Source organism: Coregonus clupeaformis, unplaced genomic scaffold (genome assembly GCF_020615455.1).
Source record: "Coregonus clupeaformis isolate EN_2021a unplaced genomic scaffold, ASM2061545v1 scaf2313, whole genome shotgun sequence".
In the NCBI taxonomy this organism is placed as follows: domain Eukaryota; kingdom Metazoa; phylum Chordata; class Actinopteri; order Salmoniformes; family Salmonidae; genus Coregonus; species Coregonus clupeaformis.
The window spans coordinates 55,001-64,253 of record NW_025535767.1 but is presented as its reverse complement, the minus strand read 5'-3'; the positions used below and the strand labels follow the sequence as shown (position 1 = coordinate 64,253).

The window sequence follows — 9,253 nt, the reverse complement described above, 5'->3', positions numbered from 1 at the left end:
TGCATGACTATCTATGGGGAAGGGAAGTTGCATGACTATCTATGGGGAAGGGAAGTTGCATGACTATCTATGGGGAAGGGGAAGTTGGATGACTATCAATGGGGAAGGGAAGTTGCATGACTATCTATGGGGAAGGGAAGTTGGATGACTATCTATGGGGAAGGGGAAGTTGCATGACTATCTATGGGGAAGGGCAGTTGCATGACTATCTATGGGGAAGGGAAGTTGCATGACTATCTATGGGGAAGGGAAGTTGGATGACTATCTATGGGGAAGGGAAGTTGCATGACTATCTATGGGGAAGGGAAGTTGGATGACTATCTATGGGGAAGGGAAGTTGGATGACTATCATGGGGAAGGGAAGTTGGATGACTATCTATGGGGGAAGGGAAGTTGCATGACTATCTATGGGGAAGGAAGTTGCATGACTATCTATGGGGAAGGGAAGTTGGATGACTATCTATGGGGAAGGGAAGTTCATGACTATCTATGGGGAAGGGAAGTTGCATGACTATCTATGGGGAAGGTAAGTTGCATGACTATCTATGGGGGAAGGGAAGTTGCATGACTATCTATGGGGAAGGGAAGTTGCATGACTATCTATGGGAAGGGAAGTTGCATGACTATCTATGGGGAAGGGAAGTTGGATGACTATCTATGGGGAAGGGAAGTTGCATGACTATCTATGGGGAAGGGAAGTTGGATGACTATCTATGGGGAAGGGAAGTTGCATGACTATCTATGGGGAAGGGAAGTTGCATGACTATCAATGGGGATGATTCCACTCTCTACATGTCAGCACCCAAAGCAAGTGAGCTCACTGAAAATTCTAAATAAGGAGTTGGTATCAGAATGGGTAAATTTAATAATAAACTGGTCTTAAATACATCTAAAAACTATAAAAAGCATTGTATTTGGTTCAAAACATTCTCTAAGACCTAAACCTTAACTGGAGTTGTGTATAAAGGGTGTGGCCATTGAGCGGGTTGAGGCTAAAACTCCTGGGTATAACGTTGGATGGTCAGTGACCATTTAGGTTTAATTTATTTGCGCCAAAGAAAGTGATGAACAAAACATTTGTTTGGAAGCTCAAGGGCTGATATAAAAAATGACACAACTTGTTTATTTCATGGTCATGTCATATTGACGGTTGTTGTGAAGATGGGGGAGAGGCATGTCTGTTATAAAAGATGTTCTGCGTTTTGACACAAAGATCAACTGTACTAGTTGTTCCGGTCGTGTCCCGTCTTGATGACTGTCTGGTAATATGGTCAGGCACAGCAAAGAAAGAGACCTAGCAAAGCTGCAGCTGGCTCAGAACAGAGCAGCACGCCTCGCCCTCAAACTGTTCATACAGAACTAACATCAACATGCATGCCAGTCTTTTCCTGGTTGATTAACTGCATCAATTGTTCTTGTGAGAAATAGTTGACGTTTTCAAATTGTCTGTATAAAAAAAACACACACATATATATATATATACAGCTCTGACAGACATACTTACCCCACCAGACATGCCACCAGGGGTCTCTTCAGTCCCCAAATCCAGAACGAATTCAAGGCAACGCACACTATTACGTAGAGCCATGATTCCATGAAACTCCCATCTCAAATGACTAAAGCAAACAGCAAAATTAGCTTTAAAAAAAACAAGAGTTATAGTATTTGTCTGTATTTTTGGTTGCGTCAGACCCCAGCAAGACTAGCGGTCCCCCATTGGCTAATTGGATCCCAATAAAAATCTTTTTAAAAAAGAGTTGGCCAACCCCCATGGAGCAGTGGTAGTCAGTCGGGACCTCGGCTGGTAAATGTAGGTTCAGCGCTCCAACAACTCATCTCCAGGGCCCAGTTTTTTCCAAGTTATCTGGAGTTCGCCCATCGGATAGGATTCAATGGTTAGAAAGAGAGAATGAATAGAACGTTAGAATCATTGATTTGAATGGGGACTCAGTTCTATTCCTATGCATTGAAATCCCACTCTGATAGGCCAACTCCAGATAACTTGGAAAAACTGGGCCCCCCACGAGTCAGTTGGGTCTGAAGCTATGCTAGAGGGAGGAGCTGTACACAACGTTTCATCACAAATCCAGGATTGTAGAAAGAAATCCTCCATGTCAATGATTTGACAGGACGGTGCAAACTCAACTCGATCACCAATGTGTTGTAGTAATAGTTAAAACAGGCAGTGTCCAGTATAAAAACACAGAGAACAGACACGTAAGGTAGTGTTCAAAATCCCAGTTTTTTTTATTGGTTGTTGGCATCCAGGTGAAGCAATGGCACGAGAGTAAGACGATCACCATATTAGACATTAACAAACGATACAAAATAAAAGACAAAGGGAAAAGTTCCAGTTTCAAAGTAAAAGGTGTGGAATAATGTTATATTAACATTTAGTAATTGTCCAGAAACGCAGTCGGGAACAGGCTTTACCATAACTAACAATGGAGGTCCCTCTAACCTGTGTGAACCACAGCCAACAAAACGCACACCTTTTTAACATCCATCCACTACCACCACCACATTTACCTCTTGGCTGGATCAGTGGATCACATTGACGTGAGAATGAGATTGAGCACCAGATTCCAGTTCTTGGTGTGAGACCAGGATGTGTGCGTGTGAGATGTTTGTACCGATGGCCAACCTGTCATTCTCCGTGATATTAGACAGAATAATAAAGCTTCCAGTCAGAGAGGTCTTTTTTTTTTTTTTTGTCATTTTAGCAGACGCTCTTATCCAGAGCGACTTACATGAGCAATTAGGGTTAAGTGCCTTGCTCAAGGGCACGTCGACAGATTTGTCACCTAGTCGGCTCGGGGGGATTAGAACCAGCGACCTTTCGGTTACCGGCGCAACGCTCTTAACCACTAAGCTATCTGCCGTTATCAGACCAGATCATGGCTTTATACTGTAGAGCTCTGAACAGCTGTAGAGACACACACACACACACACACACAGAGACAGACAACACACACACACACACAGAGACAGACAACACACACACACACACACACACAGAGACAACACAAAACACACACAGAGAGACAGACACACACACACAGAGAACACAGACAGACACACACACACACACACACACACACACACACACACACACACAGAGAGACAGACAACACACACACACACACAGAGACAGACAACACACACACACACACAGAGAGCACACACACACAGAGAGAGACAGACACACACACACAGAGAGACAGACACACACACACACAGACACACACAGAGACAGACAACACACACACACACACACACACACACACAGAGACAGACAACACACACACACACACACACACACACAGACAGACAACACACACACAGAGACAGACAACACACACACACACACACACACACACACACACTTCCTTCATGACAATTGAATAAAACAGGGGTTATTTCCTGTCTGGTCCGGGAGATCAAAATATCCACCAATGAGCTCACACAGCTAGAGGATGACATCACTTCCTCTAGGTTACATTAGAACGTTTTACATTTCCTGTGATTTCCAATATGAGATGGAGGCACTAAAACCCAATCCAGAACACCATGAGAATCCACTTCCAGTTTTGTACACATCGCTCAGAGACCAGCAGGCCACTCTAGTTCCAGACAGAACCCGGTTCTGTTTAGGCCCGGATTCATACGGCCACTGAATAAGCCGACATGTGCAGCGTTTACCGTGAACATTGCCTTTAAAAACAAGCATTGTGGGATTGAATCCCGTCCTAAATCAGGTCATACATGATAAATACTGTCTGTCACCATGTGCTGTTTTATACAGAGGTCAGAGAGACAGACAGATGGAGAGATACAAAGACTGAAATAAACAGACAGATGGAGAGAGAGATGGATAGAGAGAGAGAAAAAAAGTGTCCAGTTAAAGAAGTGTTTAGTTGAGGGGGAGGGGGGCTTGGGTCAGCTGTTTGAGAGTGGGCCAATCATACATCTGGAACTGAGTGAGTGACACATCAAGCCGTGCTGCTCTTGGACGGGTGGGAGAAGAAAAAAAAGTGCACAGCCCCACTAACTATGGCAACAAATACAGGTGGGTACTGCAGAATGGAACAGGGAAAGGGAGAGCTAGGGAGAGAGAGAGAGAGAGAGAGAGAGAGAATAAGGGAGGTGAAGGAGAGTCTTAGATGGACACACCTCCCCCCCAGCTCTCCTTCTCCCCTCCTCTGGCAGTTCACTCAGCTGGTCCTGTTGAGGACGGTGGAACATCGCAACAGTCGCATAGAAAACGTGTAGATTAGAGGAGATAAGGATTCATTATCACGGAAAAAAACAAACAAGATAAATGGGGGTCAGCTCTAGGTATCACATTCCCATCTACAATACTGTGAACATTTCACCATACTGAACACAGCCCTGGTCTGAGAGGGGTGAGGGAGGGAGGGGAGGGAGGAGGGAGGAAGGAGTTGGGGGTGCTGTGCTGCATTGCCGTAGTAACAGGGTCGGGAGGTCAGTACTCCCAGAGCGTGGCGGTCTCAGGTTGTCGGCGTTGGCCTTCAAGACACCAGCGTGGTCGCCCCGTGGGATACTTCCTCGGCGACGGAGCGGATAGCGACCTTGTTGTAGTCGCAGAACTCTAACAGGAAGTCGACGGGGGCGTCACTGCTGCTCACCACCGACGCCTCGCTGCCCACCATCCAGAACTTCCCAGTCGAGTCTAGAGAGAGGGGACAGTTTACAACCATGTTGATATGTCCAAAATCCAAATTAGTCAAATTAATTATTTTTACATTTAAGGGGTGGTTTCCTGGAAACAGATTATATGAATAGTCCTGGATTAAGAAGCATGTTCAGTGGAAGGGTTTTATGATCCAGGAGTAGTCTTAATCTGTGTCCTGGAAAAATGCTTTATAATCCAGGAGTAGTGTTAATCTGGGTCCTGGAAACATGCTTTATAATCCAGGACTAGTCTTAATCTGTGTCCTGGAAACATGCTTTATAATCCAGGAGTAGTGTTAATCTGGGTCCTGGAAACATGCTTATAATCCAGGACTAGTCTTAATCTGTGTCCTGAAACATGCTTTATAATCCAGGACTAGTCTTAATCTGTGTCCTGAAACATGCTTTATAATCCAGGACTAGTCTTAATCTGTGTCCTGGAAACATGCTTTATAATCCAGGAGTAGTGTTAATCTGGGTCCTGGAAACATGCTTTATAATCCAGGACTAGTCTTAATCTGTGTCCTGGAAACATGCTTTATAATCCAGGACTAGTCTTAATCTGTGTCCTGGAAACATGCCTATAATCCAGGACTAGTCTTAATCTGTGTCCTGGAAACATGCTTTATAATCCAGGACTAGTCTTAATCTGTGTCCTGAAACAGGCCCTTTGGAATCTTTAATAAGCAAGGTAACACCTTATTTGGATAGTCTGTGGAGCATCTACAGATGGACTATCAGAAACATTTCAATGTATCTACTAACCCTAACCTAATCCTAACCCTAAATGTAACCCACTTACCCCTAATCCTAACCCTAACCCTTATCCTAACCCTAACCCTTATCCTAACCCTAAACCTTATCCTAACCCTAAACCTTATCCTAACCTAAACCTTACCCTAACCCTAACCTTAACCCTAACCCTAACCCTTATCCTAACCCTAACCCTACGCCCTTATCCTAACCCCTAACCTTAACCCTAATCCTAACCCTAACCTTAACCAAGCAGATAGTTTGTTGACAGTATGACCATCTGTAGAGCATCTCCAGGGTTCTATCTGGACTAACCCTACCCTAACCCTAATCCAGGACTAGTCTTAATCTGTGTCTCCAGGGTACTATCTGGACTAACCCTAACCCCTAACCAGGACTAGTCTTAATCTGTGTCTCCAGGGTACTATCTGGACTGTCTAAATAAAGTGGGACCATAAGCAATAAGCTGTTGTCACGGTGACACCCTCCCTCTAGTTCATCTGAGCTGTCAGACTCGACACCATCCCCTCTGGAAAGGCCAGTCTAACTGCTCAGAACTGGTGGTCCAAACATACAAATCCCATTATTTGGTCTGTGTCAGGTCTATAGACATTAGTTTGGGAAGCCAATGGCAATCTCTGAAGGTTTTAGGCAAAGCCTGTGTGCGTCCATGTATGTCTGTATTGACCCTGAAGGTCAGGGTAAAGTAGTCTGTGTGTGTGTGTGTGTATACGTGTGTGTGTGTGTGTGTGTGTGCGTTTACTAACCCTGTAAGCTGTAGGCCCCCTCTCTGAAGGTCAGGGTAAAGTAGTGTACTAACCCTGTAAGCTGTAGGCCCCCCTCTCTCTGAAGGTCAGGGTAAAGTAGTGTACTAACCCTGGAAGCTGTAGGCCCCCTCTCTGAAGGTCAGGGTAAAGTAGTGTACTAACCCTGTAAGCTGTAGGCCCCCTCTCTGAAGGTCAGGGTAAAGTAGTGTACTAACCCTGTAAGCTGTAGGCCCCTCTCTGAAGGTCAGGGTAAAGTAGTGTACTAACCCTGTAAGCTGTAGGCCCCCTCTCTGAAGGTCAGGGTAAAGTAGTGTACTAACCCTGTAAGCTGTAGGCCCCCTCTCTGAAGGTCAGGGTAAAGTAGTCGTAGGAGGAACGGTTAGAGTCCAGGGTCCCTGTGACCTTACGACACCCGATGAAGCCGTGTTCCCCACGGAGGACTATGATTGACGGTTAATCAGCTTCATCAGGAACTCCTCCGACTCACCTGGAGAGGAACACAAGACATATTACACCTGTGCCGCAAAGACCCAAACTCTCTATATAAAAAAAAAAGGTCAAAAGCCTAGACCAGGGTTCTTCAATTTCGGTTCCTGGAGGTCCGAAACACCTCTGTTTTTCATTCTCTCCTTCTAATCAGCGGCTAATTCAGACCTGGGACACCAGGTGAGTGCAATTAACTACCAGGTAGAAATAAAAAAAACAGAAGTGTTTTGGCTCTCCAGGACTGGAATTGAAGAACCCTGCCCTAGACCCTCCTCTCCTGGGCGTTCTTCAACACCCCTAGCCTGGTTGCCAAGGTTTCTACTCCTTATGGAATGGTCCGCTAAAACACTGCGGCTTCAAATTAGCGTTTTATATTGGGGAGGCTCCATTTGTTGAAAAGGGGCTTTACCCAAGAAAATAAAACCTTCAAAAAAAAAGGTCTAATTGTAATGAACCGTGTAATAAAACCAGATGATGGTATTGTGAAGCCACTGCACAGAAGCTACATGTTGTCATGGAATTATTGATGTTTAAACAACTAAAAAAATCTGGTGACCTTTGCACCAAAATCATCTGCATATGGAACAGTGAGAGGTCAGAGTGGCTGATAAGGAGTTGGACTGGGACTCAGGCCATCAACACTGGGACTCAGGCCATCAACACTGGGACTCAGGCCATCAACACTGGGACTCAGGCCATCAACACTGGGACTCAGGCCATCAACACTGGGACTCAGGCCATCAACACTGGGACTCAGGCCATCAACACTGGGACTCAGGCCATCAACACTGGGACTCAGGCCAATCAACACTGGGACTCAGGCCATCAACACTGGGACTCAGGCCATCAACACTGGGACTCAGGCCAATCAACACTGGGACTCAGGCCATCAACACTGGGACTCAGGCCATCAACACTGGGACTCAGGCCATCAACATTGCACTGGGACTCAGGCCATCAACACTGGGACTCAGGCCATCAACACTGGGACTCAGGCCATCAACACTGGGACTCAGGCCATCAACACTGGGACTCAGGCCATCAACACTGGGACTCAGGCCATCAACACTGGGACTCAGGCCATCAACACTGGGACTCAGGCCATCAACACTGGGACTCAGGCCATCAACACTGGGACTCAGGCCATCAACACTGGGACTCAGGCCATCAACACTGGGACTCAGGCCATCAACACTGGGACTCAGGCCAATCAACACTGGGACTCAGGCCATCAACACTGGGACTCAGGCCATCAACACCTGGGACTCAGGCCATCAACACTGGGACTCAGGCCATCAACACTGGGACTCAGGCCATCAACACTGGGACTCAGGCCATCAACACTGGGACTCAGGCCATCAACACTGGGACTCAGGCCAATCAACACTGGGACTCAGGCCAATCAACACTGGGACTCAGGCCATCAACACTGGGACTCAGGCCATCAACACTGGGACTCAGGCCATCAACACTGGGACTCAGGCCATCAACACTGGGACTCAGGCCATCAACACTGGGACTCAGGCCATCAACACTGGGACTCAGGCCATCAACACTGGGACTCAGGCCATCAACACTGGGACTCAGGCCATCAACACTGGGACTCAGGCCATCAACACTGGGACTCAGGCCATCAACACTGGGACTCAGGCCATCAACACTGGGACTCAGGCCATCAACTACTGGGACTCAGGCCATCAACACTGGGACTCAGGCCATCAACACTGGGACTCAGGCCATCAACACTGGGACTCAGGCCATCAACACTGGGACTCAGGCCATCAACACTGGGACTCAGGCCATCAACACACTGGGACTCAGGCCATCAACACTGGGACTCAGGCCATCAACACTGGGACTCAGGCCATCAACACTGGGACTCAGGCCATCAACACTGGGACTCAGGCCATCAACACTGGGACTCAGGCCATCAACACTGGGACTCAGGCCAATCAACACTGGGACTCAGGCCATCAACACTGGGACTCAGGCCATCAACACTGGGACTCAGGCCAATCAACACTGGGACTCAGGCCATCAACACTGGGACTCAGGCCATCAACACCCTGTTGTTGCTACTACCCGAAAAGGGCAGAGCTGTTTTAACACACACACACACACACACACACACACACACACACACACACACACACACACACTGACCGGCAGCGTCGACGGTGGCGGCTAGCTGGCCGTTCTTCTTGGCGGCCACGTATTTCCCGTTGGCGGCACGGAGAGTCAGCTTCTTACCACAGTACTCCATGTCAAAGTAGCAGTTAGCAGTCCTAGACACACACACACACACACACACAATGAATACAACAGTCACCATGGTAAAACAGTGTAATTACACAGCAACACCGAGGCAGTGACTGACTACTGGAGCCATGAAGCAGGGTTCTGGTAGAGGACAGGACAGATGAAGCAGGGTTCTGGTAGAGGACAGGACAGATGAAGCAGGGTTCTGGTAGAGGACAGGACAGATGAAGCAGGGTTCTGGTAGAGGACAGGACAGATGAAGCAGGGTTCTGGTAGAGGACAGGACAGATGAA

At 47.2% G+C, this 9,253-nt stretch overlaps 1 pseudogene; it reads right to left on the bottom strand.

Annotated features, from left to right (window-relative positions):
* Positions 1–4,486: 4,486 nt before the first annotated feature.
* The window catches only part of LOC123488448, a 35,465-nt pseudogene continuing 30,698 nt past the window's right edge, over positions 4,487–9,253 (bottom strand).